Here is a 23,763-nt window from a genome sequence, read left to right as displayed (position 1 = left end):
AGCTTTAGTAAGTAGTAAATGTGTGAGGTGAGATTCGATTCGTTGTGTCTGAGACCTACGACAATGTCTGTTGCAGACCATGTCATCATCTGGACACCGAACCCCTCTTACTCGCCAAGAAAAGAGAGACAAGCGTCTCGCTGCTATCATCGCCAAGCAAGTGGCAAAAGCTGTGAGCGAAGTGTATGAAAAAGTCAGCAAATCGTCTGAGGAGTCGCGAACCGATGCTCCTAAAGATGCTAACAAGACCGTTTTCAGTTTCAAACAGTTCAAGGCATGCGGACCAAAAGAGTTTACCGGAAAAGATGGCCATACCGCCATGTTTCAATGGTTTGACTCGGTCGAAGTCACTCTGCGCCAAAGCGGCTGTCCTGAAAATCTCCGTACCCTAAATGCAACCGGCGTTTTCCAGTCCCGAGCTCTAGACTGGTGGACGGCCGAACGAAACAAACGCGGGAATGATGCAGCTTATGAGCTGACTTGGGAAGAGCTGAAGGGACGAATTCTGCCCTCCCCATGAACGCCAAAAGCTGGAGGACGAGTTTTGGAACATCAAGCAGAAGGATGGAGACAACGCTGCTTTAACTGCTCGCTTCAAGCAGCTTAGCATTATCTGTCCCGATCAAGTCAAGACGCCAGACATGGCCATCAAGAAGTACATTCGAGCTCTACCTGATTGTGTTGCCGACTTTGTTCATGCCGCCAAGACATCATTGATTGAGGAGACTTACTTGCTTGCCGCCGAGATCAATGACAAGCGAGTAAAAGCTGGTTTCTGGGATAAGCCATCCAAGTCTCTGCATCAAGCTACTACTGCACCAACCGTCGACACCACCACTGCTCAACCATCCAAGTCATCACGTCGCAAGAAGAAGCACAACAACAGCAGCTCCAGCAACAAGAATTGTGCCATCACAACGACTGCTGCCCCTCTGCAAGCCGTACAGGCTCAGCAGCAGTCTCATCACCGACCAGCCCCAGTGACCAATGCACCGCCAGCAAAGCGTGCTTACACAGGTCCCCACCCGCTCTGCCCGACATGCTCATATCATCATCCAGTGGGAATCGCCTGTCGTTTCTGCGCTCACTGCAATCTCTACGGTCATTTCACTGCGAACTGTCGCCATAGTCCCCGTAACACCGCAGCTCCTGCCGCCGCTCATCAAGCTCTACTCCCAGCCCCTCAAGGCCAACCCGCAGCTCAAGCACCCGTAGTCAATGCTCGAGTCTGCTTTGCATGTGGTGAGCCTAACCACTTTGCAAACATGTGCCCAAACAGGGTAGTGAAACAAGAGCCCCAGCAGCAGCAGCAGCAACCTCAGCAGCAGCAACAAGCAGCCCGTGCCAGAACCTTCAACATCAACGCCTATCAAGCTCAGGCTGACAACAACGTGGTTAATGGTACGTTCCTTATGAATGGTATTTATGCATCGTGTTTGTTTGATACTGGAGCCGATAACTGCTTTGTGTCGTTTGAATTCGAGAAGCTCCTTAGTCGTAAGCGCTCTTATCTCCCCTCGTCATTCGAAGTTGAAGTCGCTACTGGAAGAACTGTCGCTGTTAATTCTGTTCTCCGTGATTGTACCCTCGAGCTCAACAATCACATCTTCCCAATCGACCTTATTCCGATGCAGCTCAGAAGTTTCGACGTCATAGTAGGCATGGACTTTCTTCGCGAAAACCATGCTGAAGTTGTGTGTTTTGATAAGATGATTCGATTCTCGCTCGCTAATGGTGATCTATTATGTGTGTACGGTGAAACAGCTTCGAAAGGTCTCAAGCTCATGTCATGCATCCAAGCTAGCAAGTATCTCCGCAAGGAATACAGAGCTTTCTTGGCCAACATTGTAGTAGCAGAGAAGGAAAAGAAAAGGAAGGCCGAAGTCAAAGACGTTCCAGTAGTCCGTGAATTTCCTCAGGTGTTCCCTGACGATCTTCCTGGACTACCGCCAAGTCGAGACATCGACTTTCGTATCGACCTCATTCCTGGAGCTAATCCGTAGCCAAAGCTCCTTATCGACTCGCTCCATCCGAAATGCGGGAACTTTCGAACCAACTCCAGGAGTTACTTGAAAAAGGCTTTATTCGCCCGAGCACCTCTCCTTGGGGCGCGCCAGTCCTTTTCGTTAAAAAGAAGGATGGGCCGTTCAGGATGTGCATCGACTATTGGGAGTTAAATAAGTTAACCATCAAGAACCGTTACCCTCTCTCTCGAATCGATGACTTGTTTGATCAGTTGCAAGGTGCAAAGTGTTTCTCGAAGATCGATCTATGTTCAGGATATCATCAATTGCGCATTCAAGAGGAAGACATCCCTAAAACCGCTTTTCGAACTCGATACGGCCATTATGAATTCGTTGTTATGCCTTTTGGTTTAACTAACGCACCCGCGGTTTTCATGGATCTGATGAATCGCGTGTGTAAGCCATTTCTAGACCGTTTCGTCATCGTGTTCATCGACGATGTCTTGATCTATTCTAAGTCGAAAACCGAACACGCGCAACATCTACGTTTGGTTCTCGAGCTACTCCAGGGGAATCAACTCTACGCCAAGTTCTCCAAGTGTGAATTCTGGCTGGAGGAGGTTCAATTTCTGGGTCACATCGTTAATAGTCAAGGTATTCATGTCGATCCCGCGAAGATTGAAGCAGTTAAGAGCTGGATTACACCTAAGAACCCGTCCGAAGTTCGTTCATTTCTCGGACTAGCGGGCTATTATCGACAATTTATCGAAGGATTCTCTAAGATCGTTGTGCCGCTTACCGCCCTTACCCATAAAGACAAGCCTTTTGTTTGGGGAACCGAATAAGCGTCTACCTTTCAAACCCTCAAGCATATGCTTTGCAATGCTCCTATTCTCACATTGCCCGACGGAAACAACGATTTCATTGTCTATTGTGATGCTTCCAACCTTGGTCTTGGTTGTGTTCTCATGCAACGGGACAAGGTTATAGCTTACGCATCTCGTCAGCTCAAAATCCACGAGAAGAACTATACAACCCATGATCTCGAGCTAGGCGCAGTTGTTTTTGCATTGAAGATTTGGCGACACTACCTGTATGGTACCAAGTGTACGATCTTCACCGATCACAGGAGTTTACAACACATCTTCAATCAGAAAGAACTTAACATGCGTCAACGCCGATGGGTAGAACTTCTTAACGATTACGACTGTGAGATCCGTTATCACCCAGGCAAAGCAAATGTTGTTGCCGACGCGCTCAGCAGACGGAGTTATTTGCTCAGTATTCGCAATACCCAAGCCCAGCATGATCTCGAAACCCTCATCCGCGAAGCCCAGCATGCTTGTTTTAACGAACGCACTTTGAAGAAAGAGAGGATCTATCACGATGGAGCTCAGCTGGTAAGCAAAGCAAATGGGATTTTCTATTATCTGGACCGAATTTGGATCCCTAAGCGGACCGATTTGCGAAAGATTATAATGGACGAAGCCCACAAATCCCGCTATTCTATTCATCCCGGTGCCGATAAAATGTACCAGGATCTTCGCTACAAGTACTGGTGGCCGGGTATGAAACGGGATATCACTCTTTATGTTGGAAGTTGCCTGACTTGTGCAAGAGTTAAGGCCGAACATCAACGAGCTTCTGGCTTACTCGAACAACCTCCAATCCCCATATGGAAGTGGGAGAGTATAGCTATGGATTTCATAACAAACTTCCGCCCACGCCATCAGGTCACGACAGCATTTGGGTTATAGTTGATCGTCTGACCAAATCAGCCCACTTTTTGCCAATACGGGAAGACTACAAGGTAGAACAACTAGCCCGAATCTACACCGACGAGATCGTTTGTAATCATGGTATGCCTCGTGACATCATTTCAGACCGTGATGCTCGGTTTACCTCGCGATTGTGGGAAACGTTTCAAGCAGCTCTCGGTACGACGCTTAACCTGAGTACCGCATTCCATCCTCAAACCGATGGACAGACTGAAAGAACGATCCGTACTCTTGAAGACATGCTCCGTGCGTGTGTCATAGACTTCGGTGGTATTTGGAACAAATACCTGCCGTTAGTCGAATTTTTGTACAACAACAGCTATCATGCCAGCATACAAATGGCACCATTCGAGGCCTTATATGGAAGAAGATGTTGTTCACCTATTGTGTGGCACGAGATCGGTCATTCGCAACTAACTGGTCCCGAGTTACTACAAGAAACGACTGACAAAATCCTCCAGATTCGAGACAACTTGTCGAAAGCCAGGGATAGACAGAAAAGTTACGCCGATAGAAGACGCAAGCCCCTTGAATTTGACGTTGGCGACTACGTACTCCTAAAGGTATCACCTTGGAAGGGTGTGGTCAGATTCGGCAAGAAAGGGAAACTAGCGCCTTGATTTGTTGGACCTTTTAAGATTCTGGAAAGGATCGACAAAGTCGCCTACAGACTCGAACTACCGGAGGAACTTAGTAACGTCCACCCGACTTTCCATGTGTCAAACCTCCAAAAATGCCTAGCTGATCATGATCTGATTGTACCTCTCGACGACCTTCAAGTCAACGAAACGCTGCATTTCGTAGAAAAGCCTGTCGAAATCATGGATCGCCAAACCAAGCAACTCAGACGCTCGCGCAACCCTATCGTGAAAGTCCGATGGGAAGGCAAACGAGGCGCGAAGTTTACTTGGGAACTCGAAAGCGACATGAAGGCTAAGTACCCGCAGTTGTTTAAATGAAGATCTGAAGCGAGAAATTGGTAAGATCATTCACGGTGCTGTGCAGCTTTCAGCCTAATTTCGGGACGAAATTCCCTAAACAAGGGGAGGCTGTAACACCCCTTGTTTTCGAATGTCAAAGTTAAAGTCCAAGTCAAGTTTGACTTCTTTGACTGTAATTAGTCTATTTTATGTTTTATTAATTGTATTATGTGGAGTAAGTGTTGATTAATCAAAGGAATCGAAGTAATCGAATGTTTAATCAACGCGAAACGCTTTACGACTGTGAATAGTAGGAAGTAACAATGCGATAAAGTCAATAAATCAATAATCAAGCTAATCGAATCATCAATCAAACTCGAAACTCGAATTATGCGAATTTGGTGTTATATTACGCGTGTGTGTGCGAATTTGATGGACCATGAAAGGAATGGTGGTGATTTCGGTGGTTTTAAGGTCTGTATCCACCATTCTCGCTCTTTTTTCGAAGATGAAACCTCCACATCCATGACTAGGGTTTGATAAAGATTTGGGAGTTATGGTTTCAGACAAAGATGTAATGGTGAGATTCGTTGGCGATGGTCGATGTGGGGTGGGGTGGCAGTGCTGGTGGTGCTTGTTGGCGGTGTTAAGTTGGTGGGGATGGTGGTTGTTGGTGGTGGCTGGTGATTAAGAAGAGAGATGAGATAGTGTATGTATGTATGTGTTGTGGTATATATTGTATGCATATATTATATATAAATTAAAAATATCTTTATAGGTAAAATTACCAAAATATCCTTACGTTTATGTGGCAAGTTACCAAAATACCCTTTCAGTTAACAAACAATTTGGATGAAATTAGAAGCGGGGAGCAAAATGGGAAAACATAGTAAACTATTGGAGGAAAATGGCCGTTTTTTAATGATTGGGGTAAAACCGTTAAAACTATCAAACCATAGGGAGCAAAACGTAAGTTTACTCTATTTTTTGACAACGATATATTTTATCAGCAGTGTACATAGTGATATGTGTTGGTCCGCACCCTCACCGCATGATTTTTTTTAATATTATATGGGTCAGGATTTAGAGAAAAAACCTAAAAGTGTGAGAACGGTGAGAACGATTTTGGTGTTGACATGTGGCCTTGGTGCTAACTTACACTAAGGGTAATATTGTCAAAAGGTCCATGCACACGTCATTTACATGTCAAAGACCATGCACATGTCACTCATATGCATATTCCACCATCTTTTTTAAACTCTCCTAACTTTTCTATACGTGATTATTTTTTTTTAAAATACACCATAAAATCGAGTGTTTTATTATCTTTCTAACGAGTATACTATTGTTATACTTTTGAAACTAAAAAATAACATGAACTGGATGTTCAAATAAAAACGCCATAAAAACACATAGTTCAGAAAATGACATTAAAAATCCCCAGTTAAAAACGCCATAAAACATATAGTTCAGAAAAACACCATAAAAACACCAGTTTAGAAGAACGCCATGAAAAATACCCAGTTGAAAACGCCATAAAACACCCAGTTCAGAAAAACACCATAAAAACTCAGTTGAAAACGCCATAAAAATACTTAGTTCAGAAAACGCCATAAAAACTGGTTGAAAACGACATAAAAACACTCACTTCAGAAAAACGCCATAAAAACCCAGTTGAAAACACCGTAAAAAACAAAGTTTAAAACGCCATTAAAAACCCTCTTCATTTTTTTTTGAAAAATATATCAATAGTATACTCGCTGAAAAGATTAAAAAACGCTGAATTTTATGGTGTGATTTTTTTGAAAAAATAATCGCATATAAAAAGTTATTGGCGTTTAAATATGATCGGGGGAAATAACATGCGATTAGGATGTGCACCCTTGTTTGGGTCTTCATATTTTACCCATCCTGATAGTTCCAAGGCCCCTAGTATTTACAAAAATGTTACCGCATCAATCTTAGCCACAAACCAATAAGATCTTGTGGCTCAGAATCGTTTTCACCGTTCTACACTTTGAGACGTTTTCTTCTGATCTTGTTCCTATATATACGTTCTGATTTAGACTAACCTTTATGAAATTTTGACGCTAACCTTTTTTTTTTAATCATTTGACAAAAAAATTAAATTGTGATCACAAAACTTTATAGGTGTAGTTATATAAATCAACTAAAAATATAAAACAAATAAGCGCACTATAAACAATAAAAGCATGAGCCTAGTTTAAACAATATTTAAACAATTAATTCCAAGATCACATGTAGTGGTAAAGGAAGACCTTTGGGCATTATCCGTCATGTGATGGTTTAGTCAGCAATGAGGTTTTATGGGGCGTTTTTTCGAAAATGATTGTAGTGGGGATGTGGGCATTGTGGGGCATTATGTTAAAAGATGTGTAAATAATTAAATAAATAAAATACCAAAAAAGTGATTGGCCAAAGAAAAAGAAGGTTACCTGTGATTGGCCAACAATATCTTCATCAGGCGTTCAATTTTGCACGCCCCAACCAAATTTTTAAGAAAAATGCCCCCGGGGGTGGTGTGCGGGCGTTTTACGACGTTTTTGAGGTAATATACGCCCAAATACTGCCCAACAACGGATGGTCTAAATAACCTGTTAAGCTCATTTAAAAAGACTTGCTTTGGATACTTCTCTAGATGTTTTAATGGTTAAAGGGCTGTTTAGTAGCCTCTAAATAGTCATTAAGAGGCTACCTCTTAATGAAACCATTAAGAATTTTACCAATGAAAATGTAGAAGAATGTGGCATGTGATGATTTATCATTCAGAAGTTACCTCTTAACCATTCAGACTTGAGGTTACCTCTTATTCATTTAGAGGTTTTAAACCATTAAGAGGTAGTATCTGAATGGTCATTAAGAGGCTACCAAACAGCCCCTAAGTTTTAAATATGAAAACTTTTATAGAGCAATTATGACGATATTGTATTTCTATCATGTATTCCTGGTGATAGTTGATGTACTCTTGTTACTTATTTGAAATATACCTTTACTAGGTTAGTTCCCCGTGTGTTACACGGGTTGAACAATTTAAATTATATAATAACAGGGTCGGCCCAAGCCCAAGTATTTTGAGGCTTGGGTCTCAGGCCACCAAATGTATAGGGCCTCAAGATTTAAATAAAATAAAATTATATACTATATGGGTATGAGCCTTGTTATTAAAAGGTTGTAGCCCAGTTAGCGCGCATGTCATCTGTGTACCTTAAGGGGGCGGGTTTGAATCTCCTTTAGGTCAATCGACCGTCGTTTATTCTTTTTGGATAAGAAAAAAGATAGGCAAGAAGGGCCCCGATTTTGAAACTTGCTTTAGGCCTTTAAAATGGTTAAGCCGACCCTGTATAATAATTATTTCTTGTAAATGCAAATCAAAGACGGACACACTTATATATATTTGATAAATAATGAAACTAATAATAATAGTAAAAAAAATCTCATACATGTGTATACTGATTTAAGTAATCGATATGCATTTGATGTTATCCTATATTTTTTGTATTCAATTAACATTTTTCTATTTAGTATTATTTACAATTATTAGAAGATATATATGAAAGAAAAACGGGAAAACTTAAAAAGTATGTGTCTTCAATAAATGACACGTGTCACTATATATAGAGTATAGATGTTACCGAATTTTTTAAGAATAATTTTTAAGTTTGACATATATATTCAAGCTTATAAGTATATAATATAGTCATGAATTTTTAATAAATCCAAAAAAATTATGTGATTAATGGCAAAGTGTGTTTTAGCCAAATCCTAGAATTTAAAACATAAAAGACCAGGTGCAAAAAAGCGTGAAACCCTTTAAAACTTCAATAAAAGATAAATTGTTAAAACATTTTTCTATTTAATATTATCTACAAACTAAAAGATAAATTGTTAGAAAATAAATATGAAAGAAAGGCGGGAAACCAAAAAATAGACGCCTCCAATGAATGACACGTGTCACACATTGGTTTACTTTATTATATGTATAGATATAGATTATGTGACTCGACCCGAAACGAAGTGAACCAATATTTATTATTATTATTATTATTATTATTATTATTATTATTATTATTATTATTATTATTATTATTATTATTTTGTATTTGACAATATATAACCATCCCACAAAAATTTTCGACCCCACTTATAAAAATTTATTGTTACATCAATTTTATTACACATAGGAAGAATGTTACCACCTAATAAAAAGTTGATGGTTGATTGGATTGCAAATGGCAACCTAATTGTGCAGCAGGTGTCACTTTCCACTTCCATTGGCAACTAAATATTGCTGTCACTTTGCCCGTTCCACCGCCGGCCAATTTTTTTTTAACGATCAAGGTTACGTAATCCTACTTAATTATATCAAATTTATCCCATGTCAGGAATTAAACCGTAATCTCTTCTCAAGAGGCACAAAGCCTTTACCACCCCACCAGATGATGGCCACCACCGGCCAATTAAACATTTAAAACGTCCAATTTTTTTCTTCTTATAACTCACAAGAAACGTTACATGCTTGACAAGAAAAATGTAGGTTTTAAGATTTCCCAATTGTCTATGAGAAAATTCGAAGCGTGTAGGATCAGATGTGTTTCCGTTTTATATGGGACGAACCATAAGTCCACTGACATCACAATTTTTCGTGAAAAGGTGTGGCAACTATGTTGGCATCATGAATTCCTTCCGTAGTAACTCTGTTTCTACCTGAGTTTTCAGTTCCTACCGAATAACAAGATGCTACCACGTCTTAGTTGCTAATTAAGCTTAGGATGAGAATTATTACAGAACATTAACTAGGTTATAACCCCGTGTATTACACGGGTTGAATAAATAAATTTTATATACTAAATAATAAAATAATATATATTTAAAAACCTTCTTTATTGCACGAGTTGAATAAATATAATTTTATATATTAAATAATAAAAAGTTATATCTACAAGAACAATATTGTACAGGTTGAATAAATGTAATTTTATATACAAAATAAAAAAGTTATATTTTTAAAACCACGTGTATTACATGAGTTGAATAAATGTAATACTGTTTACCAAATAATAAAATAATACATCTTTAAAAAACCTCATTTATTACACGGGTTGAATAAATGTAATTTTATATATCAAATAATAAAAAAAAATTACATCTTTAAAAATATGCATATTAAACGGTTTGAATAAATGTAATTTTCTTTAGTAAATAATAAAAAATATATATATCCTTAAAAAACCTCGTGTATTGTACAAATTGAATAAATCTAATTTTATACATCAAAAAATAAAATTACGATTTTGGCCCCGTGGTTATATCACTTTTACCCTTTTAGCCCAAAAAAAGATTTTTTTAACATCTAAGCCCCCAACATCTTTTTTTTCTAACCTTTTTGGCCCCTAACGTCTTTTTTTAACCCTTTTAGCCCCTAACATTTAATGGATGGGGTTAGTGTTATGGCCAAAAGGGTTAGAAAAGAATACGTTGGGGGCTCAGATGTTAAAAAATTCTTTTTTGAGATAAAAGGGTAAAACTGATATAATTACAGGGGCCAAAATCATAATTTTCTCTAAATAATATTATAAATGAGAAGAAAAGATTAAACTAAATAATAATTATCCATAACATATTAAACTAAATAATAATTAATAGGAGAGTTATCTATAATTAATTAGAAAATATTAAATTAAAAAAATAATTATCTATAAAAGATGCCCTAATATGATGACAAGTGTCCCCAAAGTGGTTTCTTTTATTATATAGTATAGATTAACTTTTTTTATAGAAAAATATGTCATATAATTTTGTCTTATAATTTACATCGAGATAGTTGGTAAACGGGCAACAAGCTGCCCCGCTACCCCTTTTTGAATAGCAAAACTAAGCCTTTAATTAACGCGAGAACAAAAAGAACAACTTTAAATCACTAAAATTTGAGATTTCAGGTTCACATTTTTTAAATTTTATGTTTCTTATATTCATATGTGTATTATATATACATTAAAAAACATATAATTTTGCCTACACATAGCCTACATACATGTAGTTAATTTAACCTACACATAACCTACGTATGTGTAGGTTATATAAAAACTAAAAATTTTCCATTTCTTGATTTGTATTCTAGTATAAAAAATAATAAATCTTACATTTGTAAAATTTCATTTACTTTTTAGGTTTTTAGGATTGAAAAAATGGGTAATTCATTTGTTCTACGTGTTCTCGCAATATTTAGTGTTCTGCATAAAACGTTCCCCATTAACTTATTTGTTACTATTAGGGGCTGTTTGGTAACATCTGAATAGTTAAGTGCTGAACTAGTAAGAGGTCTGAACAATTAAGTGTTGAACCAATAAGAGGTATGAACCATTAAGAGTCTATATAATGCTTAATCGTTCAGAGTCAAATGTCTGACCAATTCAGATTAGAGGTCTTAACCATTCAAACTCTGTATAATGCTTAACCATTGAGAGGCAAATGTCTGAACCATTCAGACATCTGCTCGTGAAACAAATAGTCTGAACCATTAAGTGCTGAACCATTAAGAGCCTCATTAAGAGGTAAACAAACAGCCCCTTAGACAAAGTTGCTTATGCTCAACTAAGTTGCTACCGCAGAACAAAGTTCCTACAGATCTTTTAGTTACTACCAAAGATCATTTCCCATGTACATTTTCTTTAACATAATGCAAGCCTGACGACGGGCATTGCACCTTGGACTCCACTGGGGCAGTTTCTGAACACTCGTGAGAACATTGCCCCTTGGTCTAGAAGCATTGCCCATGGAACCTTTAACACGCGCAGTAACAAATTCAAAATAATTTTGTTATAATTTTAATGAGATCATGCTATTTTAATTTTTGTATGTCTCTCAAGTGTGCAAAATTTCAAACTTCTGCCACTTATATTATGAGTATGACGTACCTTAAAATTATAAAATCAACTACTAACTTTTAAGTTGCCGGTTTATGATACAAGGATTGGTCATCTAGAAATGGATGATGCAGTAAGAAAATGAATGGTATAGAGAGCAGCAAACATGCAGGCATTAGTCAAACAAAACATGTCAGATCATTTTATAGACAATTAATTGAGATAAAATGACATTATTATTTTTTTTGTTATTAGTTCAACTTTTTTTAATGTAGAGAAAACTGACATGATACTAAACACCACTTGTTATGAAATGCTTGTTAAAATAATAAGGATTTATATGAAAAATATATAAAACTATACAAAATATCTCACATTGTTTGTGTCTGAATGGAACCATTCAGAGGTTTACATCTGATTCGGTTAGATGTAGAGGTGTTTGGTTCATTAAGACATCACCTCTGAATAGAGCCATTCAGATCTGAATGGTTCAGACAAATTTGATATCTGAAAGGAATTTTAACAAGCTTGCCCTCATCCACACTGCCCCTTCATCTCCACACCTACCGAATCAACATAACCGCCACCACTGTCGGCCGGCCTGAAACCGTCGCCGCCGGAGTCTTCACCGTCATCAACGTCAACGGCCTATCCTCATCATTATCATCGACACCTCTATTAACGTCATTCATTACCGGAAAACCAAACGAACCTGAGTCAAAATCTAGATATAAGAAAAAGCACACGAGTTGCCTGAAACTATAACTTACCGGAGTCGAAACACTGCCGCCGCTCGCGGCGTCGCTGCCACCGTCGCTACTCCTTTCCGGTCTCTCTTTCCCCCCGACTCTTCTCTCTCTCTCTCTCTCTTCTCGTTCCTGTTGTAACATCCTGAAAATATAAAACTTTATAATAATATAAAGTTTAAATAAACAAGAATTTATCAATTAGAAATTGTAACCTAGTTAACTAACAAGTTAAAAATTTAACTTACATTGTGGATAAAACAACAAAAGTTATGTTGGACAAGTAGAGGGACTAATAATGTCAAAACTTGAATTTTATTTACTAAATTAGTAAAACAAATCAAACCCCTCATTTGAGAGAGGCCTGATCGACCAAGAACACCCAGGGCGACACCCACACTTTTCAAAACCCTAGTTCACAAGAAAAACTGTAAATTGAAGGCCTAAATCAAGCAATAATCGAAATCTGAACATGGAATCGTGATCACCTCGTCAAGGGGATCATAAGGTATGTTGAATTAGGTCATTTTCATTCGATTCAAAGTTCATGTATGTGATCAAAATCGAATGTAGAGCTTGATTATGTGTAGTAAACATGAAATTGGAAGTAATGTAAGGTTTAGGGACAAACCCTAGATGATTTCTTGTCAAATTCATGCATGATAATTGTATAGATCAAAATCACCATAGTGGGTGATTAGCATGTTAGTAGAACTTGATGAACACTAGTATTAAAACTCTTGTTCTAGTGTAAACTGAAATTATGAGGAAAAACTCTAAGTGGTTGATGTTAACATATAGACATATAGTCAAATTGAAGTTAAATGTGGTGATAAACTCGAGTCATGAACTTGGTTTAAATCATATAAAAATCTGACCCGTTAGGTGTTTGATAAAATGTCTAAAAGAGGGTAAAATGTTAAAAGTTGGGCAAAACGCAGATTCGAATATGTTAAGAAATAATGCGTTAAAGCTTATGAAAGGGTTCTAATTTTTGTTATAAATTGAACTCTTTAGGCAAGGAATCCGGAACGTTAAGTGGACACGCCGGAAGTGATACCCGCGGAAAAGGTGTGCTTTAAAGGTACGTGACTTTAGTCCCGTTGCATTATGTAATAACTTTAGTTTTAGTGTATAAATTATGTCGGATTGTAATTGATGCGTTGATGTATCGTTAAAGTGGCGAAGTTCACTAGATCATCAAACGGGTCAAAATAAACACTAGAAATTTGGTTTGGTATGATAATAAAGTGATGGTTTTCACTAGATAGCCAAACGGGTCAAAATGTTGCTTGAAAACGAATCACATGAGTAGAGACTTAAAAGTCTCATAATTTTGCAAGGTGATAAATGTAATGCATCAATAAATTGGTCATGACATTTAAGTCTACGAACCCGGTATATCGGGTCAAACAATAGAAGTTGATAAAAGGTGTTGTTGAAACGGGATGCTTGAATTCCGAGAAAACAAGTGCTTAGTTCGGAGAATACACGAAGCCATGGTATGGCACGTATACTCCAAGGTCATAAGCCCGGGAAGTTGGGTAACTAAGTCTAATGGGTCCTAGGGATGGAATTATGGAAACATGTATCTTGATAATGGGTTGTAGAAATTGAAACCAAGAAACTATGAGCCGAACGTTAGTATCTCGGTTTTCGTGATGTATAAACTATTTGGTTGGGTCCGTAATCTTATTACAGACTCATAGGTAAAAGAATCGGCTAAAACGGACAAGCGAGTGAAAAGTTATGGTCTTTAAAAGTTGGAAAATAATCAAGGGGCAAGAATGCAGAGTCCACCATAAATTAAGGTTCCACCGTAATTTACGGTGGAGATTAAAATGTTACGGTGGAAAGCCCCTGTTTTACGGCAGAACCAGGAACATTCCAGGTCCACCATAATTTACGGTGACACCGTAATTTACGGTGGAACCCAGAAAAATTATATTTTGTTTGATGCTTTGCGTTGTCAAATTTCGTTTATACGTATGGTATTATTGTCAAAACTAATATTTTAGTGTTTGACCTTAGGTATGGATCAGTTCCCTCGGATGATGATCAAGCATGCTTGGCAAGAACCGAACACGTGTTTTGAAGCTTCCGCACTAAATATAACTATGTCTAGAACACTATTATGTTGCAAATACTTTTGTTAAACATGTCTTAATTCCCTTAAACTAGTAGTTTGTTTACTAGCAAGGGATAACTTTTAACTTGTTAAGTAACATTGTACAATGTTTTGGTATTACGACAAGTATGTATGTTTTTTTTCAAAGAAGACGAAGTGTTTTTGTAAACTTTTATTTGTACCTTAATCAATATAATTATTAGTTATATTCCGTTCAAATATTAAGGGTGTTACACCTGTCCTCTCCCTCTGCTCGTTTTCAGGTGGTTGCGTAGGAGAGTACAAGGAAGGTGTGTAATGGTAGGAGGTTAGGGGTGCGACGGTCGGAGATCTGACCAGAAACCGGCTCCTGTCGCCGAAGCTTGAGAGGAGTCAGAGGGTGCGGCTGGTTGTTTTTGAGTTAGGGTTGTAAGAATGTTGATGGTGATGAGGTTCTATGTCTGTGTTTTATGTGTGTGTGATATTAGTGAAGGTGCAGAAAGAGGAGATAGTTAGAGGGGTAAAATGTTAGAGGGGTAAAAATGTCATTTTACACAGTCATTCAGATGTGCAACCAAACAGCACTTTACTGGTTCAGCACTTACTGGTTCAGCGCCTCTTACCCATTCAGACCTCTTATTCATTCAGCACTTATTGATTCAGATGTTGCCAAACAGCCCCTTAACAGGGGCAACTCGTTACCATTGCCTGGATTCTAAAAATATGGTAAACATATATATGTTTCAATAGACATATAAACAGGTCACATGAAAAACATATAAACAAATAGTAATATATAATTTTAATTAAATGGTCAGAGAGCATTCACAATTGGTATTAGGGGCGGACTTACTGTACCACCTCGTAAAATCGTGTCCAGTAATGTGCTGACACGTGTCTCTATTCCTAATTATGCCTAATCTTGGCTAGGATGGACTATTTTTGCCAATTTTGAAAAGTATGAATGTGGAAGGACTTAAAGTGTCAACATACTGAAACTATGCCTCCGAGTGACCTTTTACGGTGTCCGTATTCTCAAATGAGCCACTTGTTGGACAAGAGGAACCGTTTGTGAATTTATTTGAAAGTTTGATAGTTGGAGGACTAGAGGCGTCAACAGGTTAATTTATACCTCTGAGTGACCCTTTAATGAATCGGGAGTTTTATGATGTTCGATCATACTCTCGGGTGTGCCAAACATTGGCCTTGAAGAGCTATTTGTGCTAATATTGATAATACATATAAGTATGGAGGCCAAGGGACTAAACGTGTCAAATTACGAAAGTTGGTTTGCTGACCAGACCCCCATACGGACCGCAAAGGCTGGGCCTGGGCCTTACGGTCCGTAAGCATGTGCCCAACATCAAAAATTTCCTTGCAGCCCACTCAAATCTGCCAAAACCTCCATTTTCAAAACTATGGGCAATATGGCTGCTTGTGACACGTCCCTAGACACTTGTAGTGATCTCCAAAGGGTTCATAACACTTGGGATGATCACAAAAATCCTCCAAACACTATAAATAGGTGCATCCATTCATTTTCAAAACTTGCACCTTCTCTTTTCACTCCTCTCTTCACTTCTGGAGGTTCCTGAGCTACAGGGACTTCCTAAGCAAGTGCATTTTCATCTAAGGACCACTAGTAAGTGCTCCTTTTAGTTCTATTTTCGTTTATTAGGCCTTAAAGCCAAAAGTCAAGCATTTTCGATAAATGCATTGACTTTCAGTTTAGACCTTAATGATCTAGGCATTGTTCGAGACGAACATGGTTACGTGATCGTAATTAGGTAGGTGTTAATCCCTTAAAACGGCACCTCCTAAAAATCACGTTTACTAGGTCAATTGACAGGTCAGTTTAATGCTTTAAAAAGTCAAACATGTCAGATTTTAAAAATGTTATAATCTGAGTTTATATATGTTCTAAAATATGTTTTAACACATAAACAAGTTGGTAATAATTATTAGAACATGTGTAAACATGTTCGGCTCGTCAATTCCAGTTTTAAGGTCGGTTCGCAACCGCAAGTCGCGAAGTATGACTTCTGCTTTCACTTTCGATTCTGACCCGATTTAGATTAGTTACCTACTGATTTAAGGTTGCATTATGATCGTAATTTAATGTAGCATAACTCTCTAAGGTTATATTACACGATCATAATCATATTCTGAGTTTTACGCAAGTTCCGTTATTATGCCATACTTTGACCAAATTGCCCTTTTTACAACTAATAAGGTTTTAATCATTAACGAACTTTCAAATAGTTTACCTACTGATATGTTAATGTAATTAACATATTTTGATGTTATTAAACTGAGATTTCACACGAGATCGTAAAATATGTTTTAAATTGACCAAAATGCCCTTTCGGCACCTAGAATGGTTTTAAACATAATTTCTCATATCAAACTCATTACCCACTGATATAATATCATAATTAAAATATTTTGAGATATCAAATCAGTTCCTAACCTGTGTTTTGACTAAAGATCGCAAATAACGTCATTTAATGACTGAAACGCCCTTTTGGCGCATAGTATGGTTTTAAACCATAACTATCAATCAAAACTTGATACCTACTGATGTTATAACTTATTTATAATGTTTTCACAGTAGGTACATGATCTTAACTCAGATTTACGAATAAGTTTTCAAACTATGTTCATAATGACCAAAATGACCTTACGGTGCATAGTTTGGTCTTAAATCATAAAACTCACATATGTTTGATATCATATTGATATTATATCATAAATATAATATTTTTACAGAATGATCATGTCCATAACATCAGTTTATACGCAAGTGCCTTAAATACGTCGCTAAATGACTAAAACGCCCTTATGAGGCATATTTTGATTTTAAAACCTTAACGGACATATAAGTTGACATCTTATTGATATTACAACTTATTTAAAGTATATTAGCATATAGAAATTGTTCATGACTCATCCGGTTACCCGTTATCGCTTATACGTGAACGGTTAGGCTTATGTAACTAGTTTACATAAGTTTACCGAAACGGGTCAAACCTTATCATTTTTATCTCAAATTCCTGAATGTTATATGTTTACCCATATTATACAAGTCTTAGTATTTGTTGGGTTTAAACTACATTCTATTCTGGTCATCGCTTAATCAAGCGTATCGTACTGTTTCCGATATTTTAAGTTAACCGGTCCAAGTCTAAGACTTGAATAAGACCCGTTAACATTCTAATTAGTTATTATACCATCATTCTAGACTAGAGCCTTCCAGTAATTTGCTACCTACTCTTAATTAATTGAATACGGTTGGGCTATTTATAAACCTTGCATATCAAGACGAGTGTTAGCTCAGGTAAATATTCTTAACCTATTTTCCCATACGTGCTTGGGGTACGGTATATTATTACCGCATGGTCAGGTATGAGATCAAAGAACAATGTGTTAGAAATCCAAATAACCCGTTTTAATTCGTATTGCTTTGATTTAAACATTGGGGGTTAATACGACTGTGTTCTGGATATCATCGGCTCATTTAATTGTAAATGGCCACGACCTAAGCGCGAAGTATAGGCATACACATGCAGATGCTAATGCTATTTTAAAATGATTTTTTTATAACCCAATACGATTGGACCAAACTGATTTCGTGGGTATAGAGTTTCAAACAGAAAATATGTTTGAAGTAAAAAAAAGGTACAGTAAAGAAAAAAATTGAATGTATTCTTTTTCTCTAGCATCTTGTTTATAATATCTCGCCATTAAAAAAACGATGTCTAAAAAATTTGATATTGCAGAAATTAAGAACAATATTAATAATTTACCTCTAGCATCTTGCTAGATGTGTTTATAATATCTCGCCATTAAAAAACGATTTCTAAAAATTTGATATTGCAGAAGTTAAGAACAATATTAATAATTTACAGATTGCCCAGGTACAAATTTCCAAAAATACTAATAATTGCATCTTCCTTTCTCTAAGACCACACGGTTGGAAGGATTGAAAATGGGGCATTACTCGACACGTGCATGACACGTAAGCATGCGAAAAGTGACGTGGTACCAAAAAACGCGGGGTGAGATGGGGCGTAGAAAGGTGGGAAATATGTAATTAGTCGTTTAATAAACCCATTAAGGGTAAAATAGTAATTCTACAAGAGTATTTTTAATGAAATGGATAAAGATGTAATATATAGGGTTTAGGAAGGTGAAATATGTAATTAAATTTAAAGATCGGGGAAATATGTAATAAGGCTTTTTTAGGTGGGGAAATATGTAATAAGGCTTCTATAGGAAGAGGAAATATGTAATTAAATTTAGGGGTTGGGGAAATATGTAATAAGCCTTCTTAGCATGGGAAATATGTAAAAACCCTTTAATTTTAACCTAATATATATAATAAGGCTTCTTTAGAAAGAGGAAATATGTAAAAAGCTCTTTAATTTTAACATATTTAAACCCATAGTCTCTTTAAAATAATACCCACTTTTACCATTCTATCTTTCTTCTTTTCTTTTAGTTTTTTATGTTTGTTTTTTAAAAAAATGTTCTTTAAAAAATGTTCTATGTTTTATTTTATAAAATTTATGTTTTTAATTTGATTAAAAATTATATTTATTTAAAAAACTCGCTCAAGTTGCCCGCTGAGCCTTATCACCTTTTTGTGGCGCTCACCTGGACCACAAAAGGGTGATAAAGCTTGAGCAGTGACTTTATCAGGTACAAAGTCATCGCCAGGTGGAGCAATATTACATGATGAATTCGGGGTGCTCATTTTGACTCACCTGACCACAACGGATAATCTTAAGACGTGAAATAGAACGTGAGTGCTCTAAAAAATCAAATAATAGAAAAAAATGTGAAGCGTGATCTATCAACATCATTTTGTTTATATTAAATTTCAACGTTAAAATGAGCATTCATTTGCTTTTCTTGGTGCATTCTACGTGCCCTTTTTATGGCAACGTTCATGGTAGCTGCCCACCACCACTATGGTAACAAGATAAAATCCCCATATCCTTTTTACAGTTAGGTTTAAAGGCAGGGGCCTCACATATTTGTGCTCGGAGGTTGATGTTTGATTTCATCAGTTGAATCTATTTTAGGAACAAATGATACTCGTCTTTTGTCCATGACTAGGGTGTAAACAAGCCCAGATGTTTGAGAGCTACTCGTAATGGGCTTGGCTAAAAACTTGAACGAGTCGAGCGTTAACGAGCCCGAGCTAGAGAGCTCATTTAGTTATCGAGCTTGAGTCTAAAATACAAAGCTTGTTTAGGCTCGCGAGCCTAAACGAATCCAAACAAAATTTTAGTTTTTTATATCTAATATAATAATAACGGTAACAAGATTGGTGAGCCGAGATTTGGATCGTTTAAGCTGTTGAAGCGAGCTCGAGCCGAGCTTTTAGCTCGTTTGAGGTTGTTCTCAAAATAGCTGGGGCTGAGTCAAGCCACGAGCTTTGGGTTTTATTCGTGAGCTTAGCTCGAACTCAAATAAGTAGGCTCGAACCGAGCCAAGCTCGAGCTTCATAAAAACATGACGAGCCGAGCTTGAGCTAAGTGCGAGATTAGACGATATTTAGAATTAAGAAAAGTCATACTCGTCTTTTAAAAAGCATTAAATATGTGTTTCATGTGCAATGAATGCTTTTTATGAGTAATGTAAATGCCGATGACCAATCAAGTTTTTTTTTTTTAACGACGGAAGACCAATCATGTAGATAGAATTTACTTTTGTTTAGTGATTTTCTCCAACGTTTTTAAAACCGGACCGGCCGGTCGGACCGGTCCGGGCGGGATCGGGAAACACCGCCGGGCCGGTTCAGCCCTTTAACCCGTTTCTACAGTGACCCGGAGGTCGGGCCGGGAGCAGGGCGGCCGGGCCAACAGGTCAACACGTAATGGTCAGGCCGGAGGGTGATAGAACTGTTGCCGGAAGATGTGTGCCATAGTTGCAGAGCAGGGTAAAAAGTGAAACTTGTGAAGAAGATGATGTAAAACTTAAACCAAGGTGGGGATGTTTTTGTCATTTAATCATATAATAACAAAAGCCTGTGGTCTATTTGTAGTCAAAGTAGCGCACGGTGCTATCTTTCTTGGGAAATTTACGAAAATGGCCAAGAATGTTGTTAACTTACCAAATTGGCCGTGCGTCTGTGGAGAAGCGCATCACCGATTACGAGACACCTTTTGCGTCTTCAGGGCTCATTCATGCGTCCTTGAATATAAAAGTGACACGTGTCTCAATGGGATGCATGGGATGAGTCACAGACGCATGGGATGAGTCGGCAACGCATGGGATGAGTCACGGACGCATGGGATGATGGGATGAGTCACGGACGCATGTGATGCCTCAAATCTTGCTAAAAGTAAATTTTACGAGTCACGGACGCATGGGATGCATGGATCCCATTGAGATACGTGTCACTTCTATATTTAAGGACGCTTGAATGAGCCCTGTAGACGCAAAAGGTGTCTCGTAATTGGTGACGCGCTTCTCCACAGACACATGAGATGGCTAATTTGGTAAGTCAACAACATTCTCCACAGACGCATGAGATGGCCAATTTGGTAAGTCAACAACATTCTTGACCATTTTATAAATTCCCCATCTTTCTTTTGATATTCCAATGTTGAGTAAATAAATAACAATATAAATAAATAATAAAGTTAGTTTTTCATTTTACTGGAATAGAATGTTAGTATTTAATAACTTTCCTTTTCCTTTTACTTTTCCTTTTACTTTCCTTTATTTCATTTAGCTAAAAAGATGTCCAGATTTTTTAATTTATCATTCTTTTATTATGTCTAATTTTATATCAATAAAATAATTATTGTCATACACTAGCATATATGTTTGTGTAGGAATTTATTGACCTTACGGTTAAAAGTTTCTGGTTCCGTCACTGAGGGTGATAGAACTGTTGTCGGAGGTATTGGGGAAGGTGTTTTATAAGAAGGGGAAAAAGATTCCGGTTTTGAAATCTGGTAAAACATTATCTATTTTTTCTATATTTTATATAATTTATTACGTAATCCGGGTCTTAAATCCGGTCTAACCGGTCGGACCGGTCTGACCTTTGACCCCGTAAGGTGACCGGGTCGACCTCCGATCCGGTCCTGGAAACATTGATTTTCTCTCTAGTGTTTTCCTTTCTTTTTATTTTTATTTTTATTTAGCGTGAAACCAACTCACGAGTCATTCCAGAACGACTTAAAAGTATTTAAAATCAACTTGATTTAAGTTAAGTATGAGCTACTAGACTATTAAAATGCTTGACACGTAATGCTCAAGAGCCTTTATCAAGCTTAGGCTATTAAACACATATAATGAATATAACAACCACTTGAGATTACATACAAGTCCTGAATCGATGTGTCACTCAGAAACACTTTAAAAAAGTCGTGAAGGATTGTATAACATTTCAATCACTATCATTAGGTTGCCCAAATTTAACCACGCCATATTTTTTTCTTGGTATTTTTTTTTTCATCCGACAAGCTACTATAACCCATATAAAAGCCAAAGCATTAATGTCCATCTTCTCCTAACCAGTTAACACCATTCTACACTTTAAACTTTTTATAAAATCATGTAAGTCGAAAGCCACCTAGCGGAAACATCATACAAATAATTTCACACATTCTTTAAACTTACGCAACCTTAGAAGAGATGATATAACAAATCTCTACAACATTATCACTATCTTTTAACATCTCAAACACATTTAAGTTTAACATCTAAGCGCAATAAAACATATGCAAGCAAGTATGGAGCATATGAAGCTTTGTTCCCCTAATTTGGTATTTTTTTAATGGCTTAAAACACAAAAAATCCGTCGTTGGCGGGGCTCGAACCCTTGATCTCAAGGGTAGTAACACCTTAACTCCAATGACTTTACTAACCGGACCCAATCCCCACCCCCTAATTTTGTGTGTGCATTACATATGTCAGAACATTATGATCTTCTTTCCTAAATATTTATTATTCTAAATCTATATGAACATGTCAACACTATAACTGATTTTTTTTCACAATATTTTAAGACGGAAATCGAAATCAAATTACACAACGGAAATCGAAATCAAATTACATAATATTATATATTTTATAAAAAAAAATTACTTACAACTTAACAACTGATTTTGATTTATGACAAGTGTAAATGATACCTTCCTTATTTGTTGATTAAATTATTTCGGAAAATAGTGAAATAATATCAATAGAATTCGTAAACTAAATACCAAATAATATTTTGTCCATGATATAAATATAGGTTTCCATTATATTTATACTAGGTTAGAACCCTGTGTATTACACGGGTTTAATAAATGTAATTTTATATACTAAATAATAAAAATAATATATCCTTAAAAAACTCGTGTATCGTATGGATTTAACAAATGTAATTTATATACCAAATAATAATAAAAAAAGTTATATCTTTAAAAATCTTGTGTAATACATGAATTAAATAAATGTAATTTTGTACAGTAAATAATAAAAAAAAAGTTATTTTTTTAAAACCCTATGTATTACACGGGTTGAATAAACGTAATTTTATGTACCAGATAAGAAAAAAAAGTTGTATCATAAAAAACTAATGATAATATAGTAATACAAACTTTGGTTTTCGTGATAATAAGAAAAAGTTATTGCATAAAATAACAAACGATTTCGTTATAGTGAAGCATTCTGTTCCAAAATGGCTAATGAAAAAACTTAGTTATATGAAAAATATATCAATCTATAAAGACACCAACTACCTATACTTAATATGTTTAAGGTTTTTAAAAGATATGGTAACTTATGAATGCACTATACATATCTGTAAACACAAAAAGTAACATTCGTCATTGAAAAAATTAATAAAGAGAGTGAATCAACATAATAGCATGGATAGATTAAGATCTATTTGGTGTAATTTAGAAGTAAAGTTATTATAACATTCGTAATTGAGAAATTAATAGAGTAAGTAAATCAACATAATATACGGTAGAATAAATTAAACAAAAGGAAGGATATTAAAATTAGAAATAAAAAAAAATTGAGAATTGATTTTGTTGACCACATTGACACAATTCATTTTCAATGAAGATTTCTTCAAATAAAGTGTCAATCAATGCCTCCCAACTTAATGTAATTGGTAGATTTGAAAAGTTGAATGAAAATATTAGAGTATTAGGAGCCAAATATAATTAAATGGTACAAAAAGAAAAGAAAATTTTTTTTTTTTGAACTTTGAAATCAAGTAATTCAACCAAATCGACCTTCCTTAATGATTAAGTTACTATTCAATTGTATGATATCTCATATTTCAAATTCTAATCAGCGTTAGCATAAAATGACACATATCCTACTACGTTTAATCCCTTTTCTG

The sequence above is a fragment of the Helianthus annuus genome, chromosome 13 (genome assembly GCF_002127325.2).
Source record: "Helianthus annuus cultivar XRQ/B chromosome 13, HanXRQr2.0-SUNRISE, whole genome shotgun sequence".
NCBI classification, from domain to species: domain Eukaryota; kingdom Viridiplantae; phylum Streptophyta; class Magnoliopsida; order Asterales; family Asteraceae; genus Helianthus; species Helianthus annuus.
This window is presented reverse-complemented; position numbering follows the sequence as displayed.